Source organism: Molothrus ater, chromosome Z, assembly GCF_012460135.2.
Source record: "Molothrus ater isolate BHLD 08-10-18 breed brown headed cowbird chromosome Z, BPBGC_Mater_1.1, whole genome shotgun sequence".
Lineage (NCBI taxonomy): Eukaryota > Metazoa > Chordata > Aves > Passeriformes > Icteridae > Molothrus > Molothrus ater.
Window position 1 is genome coordinate 7384902 of NC_050511.2, and position 21692 is coordinate 7406593.

A 21692-nucleotide genomic window follows, 5' to 3' on the forward strand; every position below is an offset into this window, starting at 1 on the left:
TGGTATAGACCTAGACTGCAACTATTCCCTTCACAGCAAGTCAGTCAAGGTCCTCATTATAACCATGAAAGAGATACTGGTTCCTTTTGCCCATGACTCACAGTCTTATCTGAAACAGTTCCTAAGCATGAGTGAATTGGGACCTAAAATCCCTGTATGTCTCCACTAATGCTGTCCTAGACTGATCTGTTCAGCTGAGGATGTCTGCATCTCAAATTCCATCACCAGGACTTCCATCCCTTATTTCTCTCCAGTGTTGCAGGAGAACAGTCCCAGGACATTAGGCACTTGCTGCTTCCAAGAAAAAGTTGAACATTTACCAGATTTATTTGGCTATGGTTTGGTCAGTGGAGCAAGACCTTGGGCATGTCCCTAGAGACTATCAAAGTGTCTTCTCCTGTCCACTGACTATGTAGCTGGTGCAGACCCCTGCTTTAGAAGAGCAGCTTCATCTGGTGCTTGAAATACAGACCCAATTTAGGCAGACAGGATTACCACATGTCACTTTGGTCTGAAAGAATATTTTCAAGTGGCTCTTTTTTTTTTTTTTCTGTTTTTTTTAGCCTCAGTAAGTCCTAATCCTTCACCTGTACATATATATGTTTTTTTTGTGTGTGTGTGTGTGTGTGTGTGTGTGTGTCACCTGCAATGTCTGAGGGTGTCTGTGCAGGACAGACAGAGGGATGGTAGTACCACCTCCAAAGCAGTGGTCACTGATTGACCAGTCCCATCCTTCCCACTCTGCACATTAAATATTTTCCTCAGTAAAATTATAGCAAAGAACCTTTCCCCAGCTTGACAGTAGCCTGGATCTAGCATCCATGTGTAAACCCCCTGCCCACTAAGCTCCACTCCTGATCCTGCAGCTGGTGCTATCCTGTATTTCAATCCAAGACAGGAGATGTGTGTTGTTGCTACTTCCCAGGAATAGAGCAGGATATTGTCAGCTCCACTGGATCTTTCCTATTCCTGTTGCCTCCTTTGTCCTCCATTCATTGAATCAAAACCTATTAACCCTTCCTTTTCCTGCTAGTGCAGCTGAGGTAAGGAAAGACACAGGCCTTGCTGTGATGGTGCTGACAGTTCTCCTTCCTTCCCCAGCCTCTTGTTTTCCTGTGTTATGACATGGCCAGAAAGCCCAGAGGGGTAAGAGGGATGCTAGAGATCTTTTCCTCTTCCAGGAGCTGTACAGCTGACCCTATTTGCTCTTGGGCACCTAGGGACACAAATGACAACAATTCCTCCCTGGGCCATCTTCAAAAGGACAGTTTTCCCCATCTTGGATTGTGAAATAACTGTAGACACAGATCCTGCATCTGCCTTGGGGGTACCAGTCTATTGCCTTTGTCGAGCCCAGAAAGCTCAGGTTGACACTTCCAGATCATCAAAGGGCAAGACTTTGGGGCCAGGCCATCAAGAAGGAGTCAGCCCCAACCAAGACAGCAGCAGCTGTGGGAAAATTGTGGAGCTGAAGCCAGAGCTCAGATCAGGGGCTTAGTTCAGCATCATCTCTTGTCAGCTAAGCACAACTGCTGCAGCCAAGAAAGCATGTTTCAGTTCGCAGAAACAGTGAAGAAACCCAAGACAAACAAACAGAAAGCTAGGGAAGGAATTTTCACTAGCCAGCATGCATGACTTCAGGATAAGAACTGACAACAATATTCTTGTGACACCCCAACAGGAGGTGAAATTTCATTTGTGTGCAGTGACTTTTCAGAAATAGGCTGCAAGGAGAGATATGAGCCCTGCCAAGGGGACAGAAAGGCAATACCTGAGGAACAGGGTGCAGAGCTGCTGACTGAGACAAGTTTATTGTTGTGTGCAGTGATTTTTGGTGTTTACTGAGGCAAAACTCTGTGGGCCAGTAAAGGGACATTTTCCTTCACAGGAAAGGAACAGGGCATTTCTATAGGTTGCAGCAACCAATCCCTGGCAGGTTTTATTCCTTTTCCTTTTGCTTTGTCCTTTTGCTTTTTCTTTTCCTTTCTCCTTTTTTTTTTTTTTTTGTTTGTTTGGGTTTTTTTTGTTTTTTTGGTTTTTCCCCCCTTTCTTTTACGTCTTCTCTTCTCTCCTCTCCCTTCCCTTCCCTTCCCTTCCCTTCCCTTCCCTTCCCTTCCCTTCCCTTCCCTTCCCTTCCCTTCCCTTCCCTTCCCTTCCCTTCCCTTCCCTTCCCTTCCCTTCCCTTCCCTTCCCTTCCCTTCCCTTCCCTTCTCTTCTCCTCTTTCTCTTACCTTTGTTTTCCATTACCTTTTCAATTCAGGCCAGAGCTTAATGCCAAAGGAGCAAATGTCCTTCTTTTAATGATGCTGATTTAGGAACCATTGTATCATCTGACTCCTCCTACAAGTCTGCTTCCCACACCCATACCAGCATTGCTGTTTCAGAGCCCACCGTCCTGTGAACTGCTAAATGGACGTGCAGCAGTAGCTGCTTCCCTTTTCGGTTTTCTTTTTTGTTGTTGTTGTTTTGTTTGGTTGTTTTTGGGTTTTTTTTTGTAATTTATTAATTCTCAGTGGCCAAAGCAGTTCTTGGCCTATTTCTCCCCCATGATTTTAAACTTGGGATGCAAACCCAATCAGAGTGGTCCCTGCTCCGGAGTCGGTGCGAGGCAGTGGAGAGGCTCCCGGAGGACTCTGGCCAGCCATCCAGCGAGGCCCAGGAGGCTGGGGGTGGTGTGGGGAAGGCCGGTGCTAACGAAAGCATTCTGGTTGGCAGTGAATGTTTTTATTTTCCAGACTCCGCAAACCGATCTGTGTCTGCGCTCATCCATTCAGTGCATGCTCTCCTCAACAGCCGCTGCATCACGCTCTGTTCCTGTTCGCTGTTGACCGTGTGTCCACATTTAAGTGTGTGTTTTATGTGTGTCTCTGGCTAGGCCTTCTCCATCCTTTTTTTTTTTTTATTCTTCCTTACTTTCTTTTGTTCTTTTCCTTTCTTTTCTTTCCGTTCAGTTGGTTTGTTTTGCTCTCATTCTTGTTTTGTTTTCTATAGTTTAATGGCAAGTATTTCCATTAGAAATTATTTTTGATTGATGCTGTGTTTGTAACATTTTTTTTTAATTATTATTTTTATATATATCTTCTTTCCCCACCTTTCCCTTTTTCCACACTATATATAAATATATATATATAAAAAATCTTTTCTTCTTTTGTCATTCAATCAAATTCCAACCAAGAGCCAGTCAAATCCACCACAGTCTCGCGCTGAGCTAGGAAAAAAGTTCTCGTAATGACATGAAAGTGGAGAATACAGTTCCCCAGGCCGTAAGTTCAAATCAACTCGAAGTTGAAAGTGTGACATGATGGCGTCATGTAACAAGCTAAGAATTGGTTGCATGACATGCCGTCAAGTTTCGTGCAGGTGCCGTGATTGAAGCATTTTTCTTGGATGTTGTATCAGTTGATGATTGGCCAGTCATGATCACATGTGCCTTTTTTGACTTTGTGCTGCCACAATTTTTTGCTGTGCTCATTTTCGTTTTGTTTTTGGTGCTTGCAGTGGTTTCTTTATTTGTCGTTTGATTTCTCGTCAGCGTTTTATGCTTCTTTAGATGTCACATAGAAGGAAAAAAAAAAGATGGATTCCTAATTCTTTAGAAAAAAAATGGGATTGTTGTAACTACAGACAATTTGGAAAAAAAAAGTAGAGAGAAAAATGTGTGGTTAATTTTTTGCACTGAAAATCTTGTGATTATTTTTTTTTTCCGGAGAATTGGGGCCTTTTTCAATTGACACCTTTTTTTTCCCCTTAGGATATTTCAAATCACTTGCTAAAAATTTTAAAAAAGAAAAAAACAAAAACGGAAAAACCAAATCAAAACTAAAAAGACTAATGATAGTAATGGTAGTTTGCAAACTATAGCAACCAAAAAAGCAACCCCAAGAAAAGCCTCATTGTATGTCTTTTCAAGAATTCCTAATTCTAAGGTGCCGTATTACAGCAACTCCAGCAAAAATTAATTGCTTAGAGGGAGGGAGGGATTGAGTGGGAAAAAAACCCATCCAGATCAAAAAGCAAAATGCATCTTTTTGTTTACAACTGAAAAAGGGTCCTTGACGAGTGTTTTTTATTTTTTTATTATATTATTATTTTTGGTGTTGTAATTGTTTAGACTGCTGTGTACGGTTTGCTGTTTGTTGAACCAACAGTGTGAAAACCTGCCAGCATGGATTGATATTCCGCATGACACTTTTCCACCAGAGTGGACCTTTTGCAGTTTCTAAGTTTCTTGATGTAATAAATCACCGAGTGTATAAGAAGAACCTGCTTGCTAGAAGGAGATAAGAGCTAATCCTTAATGATTAAGCATCCTACTTAAATGTCAAGCCTAGTCGGATCATGATTATATTTTTTTAAATAATTTTTTTATTTAAGAAATGTTAGCTTTACCTTTTTTTTTTTCCCAAAAAAAAGTTTACTCCAACAGTCTTTTTTATTTAACCTCCTGTAAATTGCCTGTTCAAAGTCCTACTTTCTGACACTCACAAAGGAGTAGATGTTATTGGCAGCTACGTCTCCACAGAAAGCTCATACACTGTCAAAGATGGCACCCCATTAAAATGTAGTACTCCCCTCTCCTGATGCCTTTCACCCTACAAAAGCTTGACAAGCAAGATTGTGATGTGGCGTTGCAAAGCGGCACTTAAAAATAATTAAAATGCTGCTGTCTTCACTTGTGTAGTAATGCAGATTTACATAGACACGCCCTAATTTTATTTTTATTTATTATTATTAATATTATTATTACTACTAATAGGAACAATTGTGTTTTTCTTTATCATGATCGTGACTACCTTGCTTACTTTGGGTTTGATCCGGTTCCCACTGAAGTCAAGGGGAATCCTTCTGTTGATGTTAAGTGGGAGCAGAATCAGAGCCAAGGCCTTCAAAAGCAAAAAACACCAAAGCAGAAGCCCCATCCTGTCCCAATTGAAGGGAGAAGAAAGCATCCATTACTTTCAACCGGAGCAGGATTGGGCCCAAAAGAACAGGCTTGATTTTAATTTCATTTTTATTTTTAGGTCTTTTTTTCCCCCCTTCCTGTCTCAAATATTCCCCCCACACCTTCCCTACTTCCCCCTCCCCTTTTTGATTTAATTTGCAATGATCTTCTTCATTTTTTAGGGCAGCAGCTGAATGGGCCACATTTAGAAAAAAAAAGTATATATATATTAAAAAAAAAAGTGAACTGTTGGATTACATCTTTGACATATCAGCAAATATCAGTCGAGCTGAAGACTTCAGACCTATTCTCTCTTTGATTGTTTAGACTGTAACATTTCTTCAAGAAAAGTATCACATCTGCTGACTTCGAAGGACATGCGCTTGAAAACAAACAAACACATAAAGTAAAATCAGAGCAGGAGGAAGATGAACCGGGATTTCTGAAGAGACACTGATATCACCACAGCGGCTTTTCTTCAAACAGGAGATGCAAACCTGGATTCTGGCAAAGGAGTGCCTGTTTGCCACCAAGGATGCGGTTACCATGCGAGACCCATGGTAACAGCCACTGAGCATCTTTATCTGTCATTCCTTAGCTATATAGGGACCAAAGGACAAAACTTTTTACCGCAGACTTGTAGCTGTATGTAAAATATGGAAGTTCTTTCCTTTTCTCTGAGCTGTTCCTAAAACAGTTTTTGAGAGCGATTATATGAAATATGTAAAACCTAAAAAAAAAAAACAAAAAAAAAACCAAACAAAAAAAAACCCACAAAAACCACAAAAACACCAAAAAAAAAAAAAAAAACCACAAAAAAAATTACAAATGCTTAAATGCTTTTAAAATGGCAAGATAATAGTTCTTTGATACTTTGGGAGGTTCTTTGGTTATACATTAATTAGAGTCTATGAAGCTTTCATATGGTTTTCTGTATAATACGCAAGGATTGCGTTGTTAAAGGCAGGTAAGATGGATATCTATGAAAAGCAAAAAAAAGTAAATAAATAAATACATAATTAAGTACATAAAAAGGCATAGAAAAGAGAAAGGAAAGATGGTTGATATTAAATGGAAAACAAAAAGGTTTGTAAATGCTTCTAACTCTCCCCATTTAAAATCCTAATAGTTGTACAGAATTTAAAAAAGAAAGTTTAAAATACCTATATAATAGAAAAAAATTAGACAACATAAAAATAAAAAAAAAACAAAAAAGCAAAAAAAAAATAATACTACATAGAAGTTAGCGTTAATGCTAAAAACAAAGATGTTGTAGAACTGTAATTTTGTAGAGTTTAGATTGAGCATAAATTCCTACTCTCTGCCAATTGCTGTTGGATGCTGTTATTTATCGAGGAGAAAAAGGAGAAAAATGGCTATTTTGGCAGCTTTTTTAACTGCAAGCATTCCAGCTATTAAAAAACAAACAAGACAAGACTCAATTCTGTAGACAATGCAAATGGGAAAAAAAAAAAAAAACAGCTGTCTTTTTATCAGACGTTAGTTCTAACTTGAACAACAAAACACAGCTAAACGCTTCATGTCTTCATGATCTGCTGTCCGCAAAATTCCCATCATCCTATGCTTCAGTAGCTTCCATATTTGCTCTAGAAACCTTCAGGGCAAGGGATTAGCCTAGTACCTTAATCTTAAAAAAAAAAAAAAAACAAAAAAAAAACTAAAAAACCTAAAAAACCTTAAAAAAAAAAACCATAAAAAGTAAACTAAAGAAACAATCTCTTTGAAGAATTTCTGAAACTGTTTACAAGGAATTTTGAAAAACAGGGGGATGTTTAAAAAAAAAAAGATGCTGGCTCTGTTTTCTGTAAATAAATTTGCATATTTTGTAGGACTTTTAATTGTAATGATAGAGAAAAAACAAGGAAAACTATTTAATGAAAGCACGATATTTATCTTTGGTAAATGACTTTAGAGCAGTTAAAAATAAGACATTGCTTTAAAAAATCTGACTCAGAAAAAACAATGAATTATTTAAGAACACATATATTTTAAAGAATATCATATTTATTATAATTTATTTTCACAGTCTTAAAGCTTGATTTACATAATTCTCACACTTGTTTGCATCGATTGAGCAGTGTGATAATTGTTTTTGATTATTATTTGGTTATACTCTTGTTTTTGGTTAATGCTCTTGTTTGTTTTTCTCAGTATTTTTTATCTCGATCTCGAACTTTCTTTCTTTGTTGTTTTTCCTTTTTGGTTCCTTTTCTTTTTTTTTTTTTTTTTTTTTAATGTTAATTTTGATTACATTTTGGGCCTGACCGTGCAGTCCTTACTCTTCCAAAACTCTCATGGGGATATAACGAGCATTTTGCCAGAGTAAGGACTGAAGCAAACTGAGCCCACAGCTAGGAAGTACAGATGTGTAACGCAGCTGCAGTTCCATACAACTGCTCTTTCACTCTCAATTCCCTAAAACTCCTTGTAATCTTCTGTAATTATTGAATGACGCTTTCCAGCTTAGCCCTAAATAAAGCACAGTTTAAAAAAAAAAAAAAAAAAAAAAAAAGCCGTGTTCTTTACTTCTTGATGGCTTTTCTTAATGTGTTTGCTTTGAGAACAAAATGAATCTATTTCGACTCTTTCATTAATATACATTGTTTGAGTATCAGAACAAATCCCTTTGTTATATAAAACGTATCTCATTGGATTGAATTAATGACACTGTTTCATTTAATGTCTGCTTGATATTCTAGAGTGGTTTACCTTAAACCTAGCAGGTTAGAAGATCAAATAATGGTACATACAAATTAGTGTCATTGTAGCTCCCATTTGAAGCCTGTTGTTTGATTTCACGCTCATGGTTTTTTCATGCTGATAAGTATAGAGGCCAAAGCTCGGGACGTTGCTCCTTTTGCTGCTTTGGGAAAACCCTGTGAAATTCAGCAGTCTCCAGAGATGAAGCTCAATTTCTTCCTCAGCATCCCTCACATCTTGTGTTTGAATGGTTATTTTCCTTTCCCCTGAAATGGCTGTACCAGATCAACTGAGCTGAGGTTGAGGCTGAGATCAGGAGGCTTGCCATTTTCTCCCTGATTATTGCAGCCACATCTGCATTTGAACAAGTTGCCCAGGCTAAATCCACCTCTAAATGAAACCAATATGCTTGTTCATAATTTAAACCCCATAGGAAGGAGTTCTGTAAGTAAAAACTCCTATTATTAGTACTATCAGTTACTTAAGTCTGTTCAGGGCAGTAGAAATAAGAAATATAAATAAGATTATGAATACAAGGAGGGAGCACGGTCAGTATTGCTTTTCTTCCAAAGGTAAAGGCAAATACAGAAGTGAACATACACCAAACCTATCCCTGCTTTTCAGCAGAGAAGATGCTCTGCAGAGGACAGAGAAGGCTAAAAATGCGGGAACTGGTCTCAGATGCCACTGAGAGAGAAAATGAGGACTAGATTTCCAGTAAGAAGAGGTTTCTATTCCAAAGGTTATTCAGCAGCCTGTCCTGAGCTGCAGGGATGAACAGACACAAGCACAGCTTCTTACCTGGGTCAGGTTGAGAATAAAATGTGGGGAAAGGCTGATGAAAAACACTACTTGAAGGAAGAAAACCTCACAACAAACAGGGAAGACTCAGTTTCCCAAACATGGCATAGCAAAGGGGGAACTAAAAGCTGCTGCCTGATTGTCTCCCCACTTCCCAGGCCACCTTCCATACCCTCCTCTGTGACCTTCAGTGTCCCCAGAGCTCTTCCCCACCCTGCTTGAAGTAGATGCTGTGTCTCCGCAGTGTGAGTCACATCCTGATGGATCTGCAAGAACACATCCCTGTCATCCAAGCAGGATGGGCTGCACCCCTGGGGCATCCAGCTGGGAGCACTTCTGGCCAATGAGATACAGCTGGGGACTGTTGACTGATGATTGTGAGACAAGATTTTGTCTTGTTTCAGGTACCCTGCAATACACAGCAGATAAAATATCCAGTGTTGGAGGGCAATCAGCTCCCAAAGGGAGACCAGAAAACACTGTTAACATGACTCTATGACTTAGGTCAATACCCCAAAATGTAGCACTTTGCAGAGAAACCTTTGGCGTTACTGGACTGGGAAAAGAGCATGTGAGGACAAGCAGGGACAACCAGTGACACAAGAGAGACCATGCCTGGTACTGACCTTTCTGCAAGGACATGCCCATGCATTACACTGCAAGCTCAAAAAGTGGTCAAATCTCCAAGTTCAGCCCCCAGTGAATAGGGAAGGACCACAAGGCTGTCAGCCTGCTGGAGGTTGATTTACACCAGAGGTTCATTTGCACTGGTGTGCTGGGAAATAAAGCACAGCTGTCACCACCCTGCTGCCTAAACCAAGTGATGGGTACTTGCCATACCCAGCTCTCTGGCTGTGGTAGAGGCACAGACTAGAACACAATGGGCTGAAGCACAAATGGTGACACGGTCTAACAGCTGGTTTAAACACCCTTCTCCGGGCTGTGCAGACACACCAGCCCTGATTTAAATGTTTGTCTCAGAGAGACGCTATGCTTCTCTCCAGAAAACGTTCATCCATTCACACTGCAGGTGCTGTAAAGCAAAACAAACGGCAGCACAAGCCTGCTTCAGCATGGGCTGTGTTGTTGGGACAGGCAATTATCCAAAGAAACATCCCAATTTGAAGCAATGAAAATGAAGAGAGAGACCAGGTCTACCTGAAATCCTGTAGCTGCATGTCTGTGGCACCAGCACACAGAACACTGCATTACAGAGGTTCAAAAGCCGCTGCATGTCTGATGCTGGCTCCTCTCTCTAGTTTGTAGCTGCTAAGTCACATTACATTAAACTAAAGGGTTTTTTAAAGGTCAAACATTCATCTTTCACCAGTGTGCTCCTTGGTACCACTGTGATTATAGTAAACTTCAGTCCTATACCCATGAGTAGTTCAAGCCAATCTTTGGTACAAGAACAGGGCACGGTTTGCTCTCATTCTTTGGGGAGTTCCATGAGGGCATCTCAACCAATTAGGTTGAGGACACCTCAACCAACTATTTTCGTGTCCCTAAGAAAGCAGTTCATACCCTCCTGGAGTCGCTTTTCCATATCAGCATCTCTTGACATAGGCACTGAGCCACTCACCTTTTGCACACATAAGGTGAAACAATTCCTCCTCCCACCTCCATCCCATTCCTACTCCAGGCAGATGTTTATTAGAAAACTTTATTTTATTAAAGGATAATATGGACTTTTAATAAGGCTTCAGAGTCCTGCCTATTTTACCTTTCTACAACAAATATCAATATAATGTTTGGAAATGTCCTTGCAAAGCAAGGTCAGGACTCCTCCACCTCCAACAGTTCAGTTTCCAACAGCACATTTCTCCCAGTCCCAAATACGACCTGGGAGCAGCAACTGTCCCATAGGTGTAGAGCCATGAAAGGTGTTTGTGATCCCAGAAACAACTCACACACCCCAGGGGGATTGGCAGATGGGGAAACTCATCAGCAAGACCTTCAGTGCAATGCTGTGCAAGTTTGTGCTCTGCGCCACCTGGAGAGGGAAGCTGCTGATGCTCTTCCTTAGAAATGCTCCTTAGAAAAGCTCATTTGAAACAGCCTGACTTGTCCTGCCAGTCCAGAGCCAATAAAATGGGAATAGGCTGCAAACTCAAGGCAGCCACCTGTTGAGCCTGAAAATGTCTTTTGGAATAGCATTGCTGTCTACTTGTTGAAGAAATCAGTTCTTAAAGTAGGTTTCAATACCACGGCTTCTCTCACTACAGCAAACACATTAGAGCAAACACATCCCCAAAAAACACTCAGAAGGTTCCAAATCAGAACCCTTGTGTTTCATTTATTAAGGGTATGAGGTCACTCTGGTGTCTCATAGAACGATGGAATTATTTGAGTTGGGAGGAACCTCTAAAGGTCATCTAATCCAACCCCTCTGCAGAAAGCAGGGGCTGGATCAGCTTGCTCAGAACCTCATCCCTCTGCACACTTGCCCTCACCATTGTGCAAGCCTCTGTTAACACCCACACAACTTGAAACCTTCCCCACATTGCCTCTGAGGAATCTCAGCACTGGTAAACACACAGCGAATGCTGGGGTGAAGAAACACCCTCAAAGCAAACATCCTCTCACCATGGCATTCATGAGCTATCCTGAATTCTGGGTCTCAGTCTGGTAAGTTCTGAACTTGGCATGGACCTCCTCCAGCAAGCAAGACAGGGGGAAGGTGTTTCCTTGCACAGGTGTAGGTAAGCACATGCCCTCCCCCAGTAAGCAGCAGCCTTGCAGGGCACAGCACATTCACATGAGACACAAGAAGGTTCAGATTCTTCCCCACACAGATGAAGTTTGCCCCCTGACACTCCTGTGACACAGAAGATGGCCCTGATTATAAAACAGTAGGTCAGTCCAGGGAGGTGTTCACAACTCCTCTCCTGTTTGGAAATCTGCCTCATCTTGTTTAGAAATGTGGAAATACAAATAGCATCAGGAAGTGGGTGACTCTATAACCTCTCCTAGGAGACCCAGGCTCCTAGCATCACTCCTGAATATGATATACATTGTATGGGACACTGGCTCTCACCTTGGTACTCCTTAGTCTGCCCCTCATGGCATTTTCTTGGAGTTGGGTTGCAGCTATTGCTTTCAGCACTCAAAAAGAAGAGATACAAACATGCAGTCAGTTGAGTGAGTATGTATGTAAACTCTCCCCAGTGGGGAACCTCAGCCTGACATCCCAAAAATGGGTGCCTCTCTTCCCCCCCAGAGAGAGAGAGGCCCTAAATATCTCCTCACCCTTTGAGGCAGATCCCATCACATATTTTATTTTCTTCCACAGACAGCAGAGAGAATGCAATTGCCTAATTCAGTGTGGTGAGTCCTACCAGATAGCAAAACACCCACAAATTAGGCATCATGACTGTGATGCCTCCTTTGTGATTCCCTCCTACAGAGGATGAGAGATGATTCCGCTTCAGCGACCTACAGAGCAGGCTCCAAAACTGGAACGGTTGTCAGAATGCATATTGTACACAGATCCTCCTACCAACTCCTACAAGAAACGATTACCTTCTTTCAGCTAGAACAAAGAGCTATTAAGTGAGACAATGGGCCTAGCAGCATTGGTGAACCATCTGTCATCAAGTGTTAGACATTAGCAATGTCTTTTTTAAGCCAAGCCAATAGAAGCCCCCAGCCACTGTTACAATGGCACACAGGCACAGATGAAAAGTGTCAGCCCAACTTATCCTTGTTTTAACTCCTTCCACTCAGTCTGCTCTGTTGCTGCTGCTTCCTTTAGCAACCCTAGCACACACAGGACCACACAGATTTCTCAATATAACTATCAAACTGCACTTTGCACAAGAATTCACACAAGAGCAGCAGACCTGGGCTGCTCTGGGATGCAGGCTGATTTGTTTGGAGGGCTGGCAACCAGGAGACTGATATGAGACACTTTCCCTTCTAGACCCAACTCTCCTAACTCCATGGGACAGCGATCCCAAACACCTCTAATTGTGTTCCAGAGCCCAAATGCCAAAGAGGGTCTGAGTCCCTGTGCACAACTCTGGTAGCTGATAAGCAGCTAGCGGCCAAGTGTAGGATAAGAGATGAAACATGAGATTTGGGCTGAGACGTAGAAAACTGAGGAGAGCAGGCTGACCCTATGTGTGGGAACAGTCATCAAGCTGCTCTGCCCAGCCTCTGTATCCCACTAAGTCAAAAATCCTGTTCTGTTCTGGTTGTACAGAACAACCTCAGCCAAACCAGGATAAAGAGCTAGAGAGCTACCTGGCTCTGCAGATTAAGCTCTGTAGCTTAAGCAGGAGTTGTCCTGTACCTGGCTTATTTACACCTATCAGTTTCCAGCCTAAAAGCCTGACCTTAAAGCTTTACTAAGTATTTTCTCTCTTTGATTACCAAGCTTTTGCAGTGCTGGGAGGGGGCTGAGTGAAATACTGGACAACTAAGGTGTTTTATTTTTTCTAGAATTAAGGAATCCACATAAAGCAACACATTTGCCTGAATGAATTACAGTTCAAATCCAGTTTAACCGGAGACTGGGGAATTTTTCCTTCCAAGGACGGATGAATACAACCAAATGCCAAATTTTAGGACAGGTTTTCACACACCAGATTTAAGGGAGCATTTCCTCCCCACAAACCACAAACAGTGAAGAACAGCAGGTGAAGGTCTGCAGATGGGGTGAGAGGACACACTCAGCCTGACTGGAAAATGCTTTTCCTCTACCCAGATCATGTGAAGTCTTTGTTAGTCCTGGATCAGCGGGGTCCCTATCACTGCTCACAAGCCCAGCTGGTGCTTTTTTAGTTGCACTTTCAGCTGGGGACCCAGGAAAAGAGTGAGATGTCATTTCCCAGTGGTTGGTCCTCCAGGGACTGAGCACACAGAGCTGCCTCGCCTGTCCCACAGGTGAGGGGCCGATGGTGATGGCCAAGCACTACACCTGGCTAAATTAGGAAACAGCTTCCATGCAGATGGAAACCAGTAAATCTCATCGGGGAGTTGGGGACCGAGAGAAGCCAAGTGAAGCAGGAAGTGAAACAGATTAGCCATGGTTTGTACTCACTATTTGAAACAGCCTCAGAGAGAGCACACATGGTTGGGTACTGTATGCAGGAGAGAAGTGCTGGTGTTTCTCTGCAGCCTGAGCTGGGCAGCAGTGACTCCCAGCCACCAGGCTGGAGGTGTGTTAAGGCCAAGAGGCCACAGGTTCACAGGAAAGCAGGATTCAAGGTGTTTCAATCCAGCCTCTCCCACTCTCTGGAAATATAAATTCAAAGACAAATAGAGAAGAGGGACAAAACTGGAATTCGAGCCAGAGGGACAGGTGTTGGTAAGCATCACATGGCAAGAACAGAAATGGTATGGATCAGAGACTTTCAGATCTTCAGCCATTTCACTGCATGAGTAATGTACAATGTGACTGGTATGGAGACTGAGTGAATCTGGGGGTGGTGTGCAGCACTGCACGTGCTAATCACTGGGTTCTTGCATGACCTGCCCTGGTCGCTGTGAAATGGCACCATTTTCATGGTGACTGGAAAAGCCCATGAAGAAGGTACACTGCTCCACAAATTCTTCCAGTGGCTGGTCTTTTATAAAGCTCCTCCCATGTCTTTCCAACTGGGGTTGTGAAAAGCACTCAACAATGGCCTCTTTCTGCAGCAAAATAAGTTAATGGGGACATTTACAACTGCTTTCAGTGAACACCTTACAAAAGTCAACAAGAAACTGCAATTTTAGTGTGTCAAAGGAGCCAGAACATCAGAATGTCCCAACATGCCCATCTTTTACCCAATAAAATCCACAACTGGTGTGACAAGCTGTAATAGACAAACAGCTATGCTCTGTCATTCTTCTGTGTGAAAACACCTTTAGCCCTTTGCCTTATCAGGCCCAAAGTCATTTCCTTGGCAATAAGATCAACAGAAACCTCTGCATTTTTCTTCCAACAGTTAAATTATTTATGAGCTTTGAAAATAATCCCACTTTGTCTTCTAACCCTAGTTTTGCATATATATATATCGACCCCTGTGAATTCTTCAGCTAAAATATGCATTCATTACAAAAGCATTTCAGGGTATTTTTTTCTTTCCTCTTTATCTACTTGTTTGAATATGTTGTAAACTTGATTAATGTTGCCTTCTAATCTCTTTCTTTCTAGAGAGAACACCTGGAGCTCTTTTAACCTACCTCAAATAAAAAATAAAACCCAAGAGACAAACAACCCAAGTGGAAATGTCACACTTTCACAACCCTTTCCTTTCCCTGGCCACGAATTTCTCCTCTTCTAAGAGGGTGGACACACAGGCAAAACTTGTGTCAATGAACCTACAGGGCCGTGGGCTTCTTCTAAAGCCCCTTTCCTTATGCTCCTAATAACTTGCTTAGTTTCAAGCCTCTCTGAGGCAGGAATCGTTTGGGGAGATTTATGACAGCAATTCTTCTGGTTCCTTTCACAATGTGTTTTCCGCTATTCTCATCTATCGCTCTGCCAACATGCATCATTTATTTAATACCAGTCACTAGCCACATTAAGCTTTTTGCTTTTTTTTCTTTTTTTTTGCCTTTTTTTTTTTTTTTTTGTGGAGGACATTCCCCCCATACCTGGAGAAATCATGCAGGTAAATAACATCTGAGCCAACAGTCTTGGACCTGCCTTTTCTGCCTCCATCCACAGCTTTCCAGGAGTATCAATCATCCCCGAACTAGGATTCTTCTCATTTTAATTATGCTAATATCGCCATAATTTCATTCTCGTTAACAGCAATTGAGTTTCAGTCTCTGCAGATGGTGAAGCTGGACAGCTACCAAGCCACATGCCATCTTGAGAGGAGGTTATGGACCAGTGCTTAGCCTGTGGCAGTGCTGCTCAGCACCGTTACTGGGTTGTATCACTTCACTTTACCCATTTGTGAAATGGCATATGCCTTTGCCTCATACTGGTTTTGAGATTTACAAAGGACACTTCTAAAAATAGAAGATTGCCCAGCTAGCTCATTCTTGTTACAATACAACCCTGCCTGCTTTGACAATTTTAGGACAGACACTCCTCACAAGGAGCCTCAGGAGAAGACAAAGGAGAACAAGTACAAGGTGCAGCAGGAGAAGTTTGTTCTCAACATAGTAAAGACATTTTTTAGAGTGAAAACTATCTATCACTGGAACAACCTCCCCAGGGATGTGGTAGAGTCTCCATCACTGGAGGTTTTCAACATTCCATTGTATTCTAGTGGGTGCTAGATAATCTCATCTAAGATCCCTTTCCCATGAAAATTTGGACCACGTGAACTTTCTAGGTCTCTTCCAACATGGAATGCTTCATGATTCTGTGGTCCTGTGGTTGTTACAGGGGTACACAGGTGTGTGGGTATGTTACCATGATAGACACCAACCCTCTGATCCTCCCCATGAGAGCATGTGTAGTCCCCAAATCATGGCAGTGCTGATGGGAAGGACCTCTGTGGTTTTCTCATCCAGCCTCCCACTGAAATCAGGTTGGGCCTTCTGGGTGTGTCCCTTGTTATTCTCACAAAATAAAGCTATTAAAGGCTACACAGGTAAATTTGTATGGCCACAATCACACCTGTGCTGTGGGCATTGGCACCAGTGCAGGTCCCTCTCCTCACCATTGTACAGCCTGGTAGATGGACCAGGGTTTGCTGCATCTCCTTTCTGGACTGGGTTTCTCTTCAAGGAAAACCAGTGTGAGTAGGGTGAGTGATGAGCACAAAAGCAGTCATTACCCAGAGAAATACTGGGGTATGCAGAGGGACCAGGACCTCAGTGCACACAATGAGGAGCTATTCTGCACCACACAGCAGCTCCAGTTCCACCCAGTGGAGAATAGGTGGATTGCCAGGGATAATCCATCACTGCCTTTCCTCACCAGGAGTGGTCCACCATCTGTGAGGTACCAACACATCCCAGACACAATCCTCAGCTCTAAGCTAAGGGAAATCCCACTGCTCCCTGGCTGACAGACAGAGGAAACTTCAGCTTAAACCTGGCTACAAGTCAGAAATCAATACTGCATAAACCAAACTGCACCAGTTCTGCAGGAAAGGCCTGACATTGTGACTGAAAGTGTGATGAATGATTTTTACATGGGTTTCATGTTTGGGCTGTTGGGTTTTTTAATCTGAGTACAGAGTCTGGTAAGGCAAATAGAAATTATGATGGACTATTGCAGCTTTCTGGTCTGAAGAACATATTAAAATCTCTTCAAGAGATGGTATCTGACCAGCTTCTTATGCAACTGTTGCCTCCTCCTACTCCATTTGACAGCTGACCTCCCTGATAATCAAAGTAAGACACAGATGGCAGCTGCACAGCCGAGGTAAACATGAAATGGTCTCTGTGACAGCCCAGAAGAGTCATTGTTTTCCCATCCCTAAATCAGATGGCAATCTAGGATCCCAGCCAGACCTATCTTCCCCCAAGCATTAAAAGCACACAACGAATGAAGAGGCACCGTAGTCAAAAGGCTGAGAAACAGCCTCAGTAAGATTTTGTGTTGCACTTCAGGTCTTCAGATACTTTCAGGATATACTTTTAATCCATGGCAAGGACTTTGATTTTCTTTAATTATTTCTTATGTTGGTAGGGGATTAATTAAAACATGAGAGAATCACTTTTTAAGGGCAAAAGGTTTTGAATTCGGCTTGCTTGATCAGGATGACAACAGTATTTATGCTGATGGCCAAAAAGGGTATTTCTGACTCCAATTCCATTTCCAGAAAACATTAACTTTGCCTCACGGTGCATTATTTGAACTGGCGCACGTCGCCAGGGGTTGAATGAGACAGTTCCTCCGCACTCCACGACGGAGTACCGACACTTACTAAATTATGCTGTTAAATACTGTAGTATGGCCATAAAATACAATGAAGGCCCGTGGAAAGGTGCCAGCCCCTTTCTGAGAGAGAGAGAGAGAGAGAGAGCGCTTTTTGGAACCTTGCCTGTGGCCCGTAATTTTCACTTCCTCCTACTACAGTCTGAAGTGACATGAAAGGACTTGTAAAGTCAAGTCCAGGAGGCTGGTGGGGATTTGAAGGAGTAAAGATGAAGTTAGAACATCGTTGGTAGCATTTGACCTACTTGAACTTTGCTGGGAAAGAAGGAAGGAGCCAAATCTCCCACACACCTCTATAGCAGACCACACTGAGGGAAAAAAAAAAAAAAAAAGAAAAAATCCAGCCTGCAAAATCTATATATTTCAGCCCAGACAGGGTCAAAATATTGAAAACATATAAACTTCTAATGGAGAAAACCGTTCAGTCAAAAGCAGCAAAACCTGGCAGAAAAGTTTCTGGCTAACAAGATATTTCAGTATTTCATGGGAGATGGCACTTGGTGAAGGAAAAGAGCCAATGGCACAGGATGGGAGGATGGAAGAATTGCTTGCACAAACTGAATCTTGTCAGGTGCTGCAGCAATTCACATGGACCTTCACAGGTACAACCGATAATGAAGTCCTTTAAGTCCAGCAAGCTCAAAATTTAATGCTTTTTGTTACTAGTGATTGCAAAGGAGTTGAAGGATAGAGAAGGAATTAGGATGGACCTTTGTGAAAAATATTTCAGCAGGAAAGATTTTTCCTTCTCCACTGGTCATAATCTGACTTGTCACACTGTGTGTACCTAAAACCCTTCATTGCAACAACACAGACAAAATAGTGTTGCCCACTAAGCTTAAAATCAAGCTGAGGAACAACCAATACATGACAACTATTCAGGTCAACTCAGTGACAGTGCCTGACAGACAAAACACAGAATATTCTGGCCTCCTGTTTGCTACCACAGTTCTACAGAGGTTGGTTACTCATCAGAGGAAGGCTGAAAATAATAAAGAGGTGGAGATGGGTGAGCAGAATTCTACAGAAATTTTTATCTTTTATGTTGACACACATCTTGATCTATTTCTTATATCCCCTCACCGACAAACTTATACACATATCCAGCAAACCAATCAGCCTAAAATGTGTGCCCTCAGTTGTCTTGCATGTAAGCTTTCATCAGATGGTCAAAACTGGAGAGCAGCAGAATTTTCTTAGCACCTGTGTTTGAACAGAGACACACTTGGATTTACCCAAACCACCCTATGTTCCTTTTCTAGGCTGGGTGTTCACTGGAGGTGAATCTTTGTTACACACTGACTCTGGAACAGACCGAGCTTGAGGCATGGTTTTCAAATTCATTAAAAATTCACAACAGCTCTGGTGGCTGCAGAAAACCTTGACATGGTTCCTAGGGATAGCTCTGCCAGCAAAACTCAGAGCTACCTTATTCCACACAACCTACTTCTTAAAACCCTGTCCAGCCCAGGCACATGTGGGCAGTGACTGCCAGAAGCACTTCTTAGGGAAAGGATTTGAATGAAGCTGTTAAGCCCAGTGAGACAGGACAGCCTGGAGAGCTCCCACCCAGCCCCTCCTGCCACTGGGAAGGACAGAAACAGCACTAGGAAGTGCTTTGCCTGAATTTCAGGATGCCTGACACCGTCACAAAGCACACATGTACCACACAGGGGAACACCACCAGCTTCCAGAGAGTGCAGCCTCCAAGGAGTGGACCTGAAATGCAGGAAGCAGCATTAAGGAAGATGTTAATACTTGTCACCCAAAATAATGTTTATGTCAAAGAAAATTCCCTGTGCCAACAGCATAGGACTCACTTTCTTTTCCACCCCACCCCACCACACCCCACCCCCCTTAGTTTTTTCTCATCTGCACTGCACTTTTGGAGCAAAATTCTCAGTGTAGTTGGTCACAGCAGTTCAGCTGGGGACAGGGATGAGTATCAGGAGTGGAACAAAATACACAGAAGGAAGGGTCCCTTTTACATTTTCAGACACAGACTGTATTTTCCCCTTCCCCTTGGGCTCTGTCACTTCACTTTCAACTCCCACAAGTAGTGCTTGGAGAGCAAAGAAAGTGGGGGAGAGGTGTGAGAAAGCTGAGCCATCTGCCTGGAGGAGAACAGGGATCCAGGCAGTGGCAGATGAGCTCTGCAAGCACTGCCATGGTGTCCTCAGGTCCTGCCACGTGCTTCTGCATCCTCAGTCCCTGTCATGGGCACCCTCACACACGGGGGAGATGGAGGGGAGTCTGGAGCACTGACCAAGGAAAATTGATGAGATGCCAGACTTCCAGAGACAGCAGAGGTTTCCCCCCTCTGCTGCAGGAATGAAGGGTTGGTAATAAACTGTGGGGATAAACGGCAGCAGCTTCCCTCACTGCTTCTGTGTGCTCCCTGAGGGGGCGTTGGGCCATGGCAGAGGGAGGGATTTAGTGAACAGCCACGGCCTCTGTGACAGCCGGCATCAAAAACACTCCCCAGTGCCAGCTGTCCTCAGACAGGACTGGTCTTGCTCCATGGTTCCCCTGGCTGTAAGATGTCATTTTGTTGCTCTGCCTCATACTTCCCAATGTGACAAACTCCTTTTCAAGCAAAAGTCTTTCCTCCACCTCCTTCCCCCCATTATAAATATATGAGAAAAAACAAACAAAACAACAACAACCAGACAACCAACTCTTGACATAAATCCTTTCGGCTCAGGTTTTTTGATAAATACTAGTGTTTCTTTACCCTTCACGATTCACTCTTCTCCACAAACTCTGAGCAAGAGTTCCAGGCAAAGCTCAGCTCTTGAGTCTTCACCAAGAAGCACCTTGGGAGAAGTCAATGTGTAGAATCTGGGCAGGGGAACTCTTCCTCTGCTTGTGGAGAGTGGACAAGACATGGAGTGAGCATGTGCCCAGGATGCTGCAGCATGGTTTGTCTGTAGATATTCTGTTTTATTTCATTGCAGGCATCACTTCAGTCGTTGTTATAGTGGAAATGGTCCCATCTAGCTGCCAATACCAACATCTGAGATCATCACTGTTTGGGTCAGCAGAGCTCTAGTCATCAGACCTGACTGCGTCATCAGATTGCATGCACAAAACCTGTGACAAAGACCAGCACCAAGCTCCAAAGCCCAAACCTTCGCTCCCTCCTTGAGTGCTGCAGCCATGAGTCTGCTCCTTTCTGCTCTTCTTGGCTGCAGGCTGAGATGTAACATGGAACTGAACTGCCCACCTGAACTGACCCTTTCTCAGAGGATTTGATACCAAGGTGTGGGAAGCTGCATCCAGGTGCTTCCCTCTACATGCCAGCGTTGGCAGAAAAGCAGAGGGGAGTCAGAACACATAAGGATACAGAGGGGAAAGGAGTTCCTTGCTCCTGGCTTTGGGGGCTTGACAGAGTTTCTCAGATCCAGAAGGAGCCAGTCAGCAGTTTTGGATCCTCTACTGAGGTTCAGACCAGGCTTGCAGAATTCAGCCTCACAGAAGAAGGAAGCACAGTTTTGCTGGACCTCACCTGCATCTACGTTCTGGGCAGTGAATGAAGGAAACAGCTAAATTCCTGTCCAGCCAGCTGCTTTTCAAGGCTTGAGAGAGACAACTTTTACTGAACCTGTCAGAAAGGGTCTTGGGAAAAAACCACCCCTCAGATGGCTGGCTAGCAAATGCCACTGCCCCCACCAGGCCACCAGCTACCTAAAATACAGTGGCAAGCCTGGTGCCTAAGCCAGGTACACCTGCTAATGTTCAACTTTTGTATTTTAACCTCAAGAGAAGCTCTTGTTATGGTGAAATATATGGGGCAGCAGACCATGGCAGCAGAGCTAAAGCCCATAGATCACAGAGTTAAATATTCTGCTGTGGGCTGAAAGTGAGAGCACACAGTTTCAGCCCATGTGTTGGTGGAAGTTATGAGCACGCGAGAAAAGGGTATTTATAATGAGAATGGCAATTCAACCTCAATTATAGTGCACGACTGTCTGCACACTATAAACTGAAGGTTTAATAATGAGGCAAGAAGGCTGAAGGAGAGAATTTCATTGTGTCTGTTTCACAGCCTGGAATTCTTACTAAATTCATCAGATTACTTGAGTTCTCCTGACAACTGTAGCAGTATAACTAATTTTAAAGGGGTTTATTGTATATTCAGACTGCAGCAGAAGATACGGGCAGAGAAAACCCCATAGCAAAAGAGAACTCCAGATTGAGGACTATAATGTATATGAGATTTGAAAGAAGTAAGTGCTAAAAGATGTAGACAGCAGTTTTTCAGGGTCCTTAACCTTGATGAATAAATGAATAAAATCCCTTAAAAAATTGCAGTGTTTCTTTCAAGTGGTTTCCAGCATGTTAATGATCAAGAGAAGCTGAGAAAATTGCTGGGAAAGGAGATGACTTTCCTCA

At 42.8% G+C, this 21692-nt stretch overlaps 1 protein-coding gene across 16 annotated transcripts in view; it reads left to right on the forward strand.

The window, feature by feature from the left end:
- Positions 1-20550, forward strand: part of CELF4 (CUGBP Elav-like family member 4) — a 712154-nt gene extending 691604 nt beyond the window's left edge. For 12 of the 16 annotated variants that reach the window (XM_036402637.2, XM_036402646.2, XM_036402638.2 and 9 more), the window contains one exon: positions 5125-6661. The gene's annotated coding sequence lies outside the window, so the exon portion shown is untranslated. Of the gene's footprint in view, positions 1-3175; positions 3264-5124; positions 6662-20254 lie in introns of those variants that run through there. The other 4 variants (XR_004982016.2, XR_004982017.2, XM_036402634.2 and 1 more) reach the window with 4 other exon arrangements.
- Positions 20551-21692: the final 1142 nt, after the last annotated feature.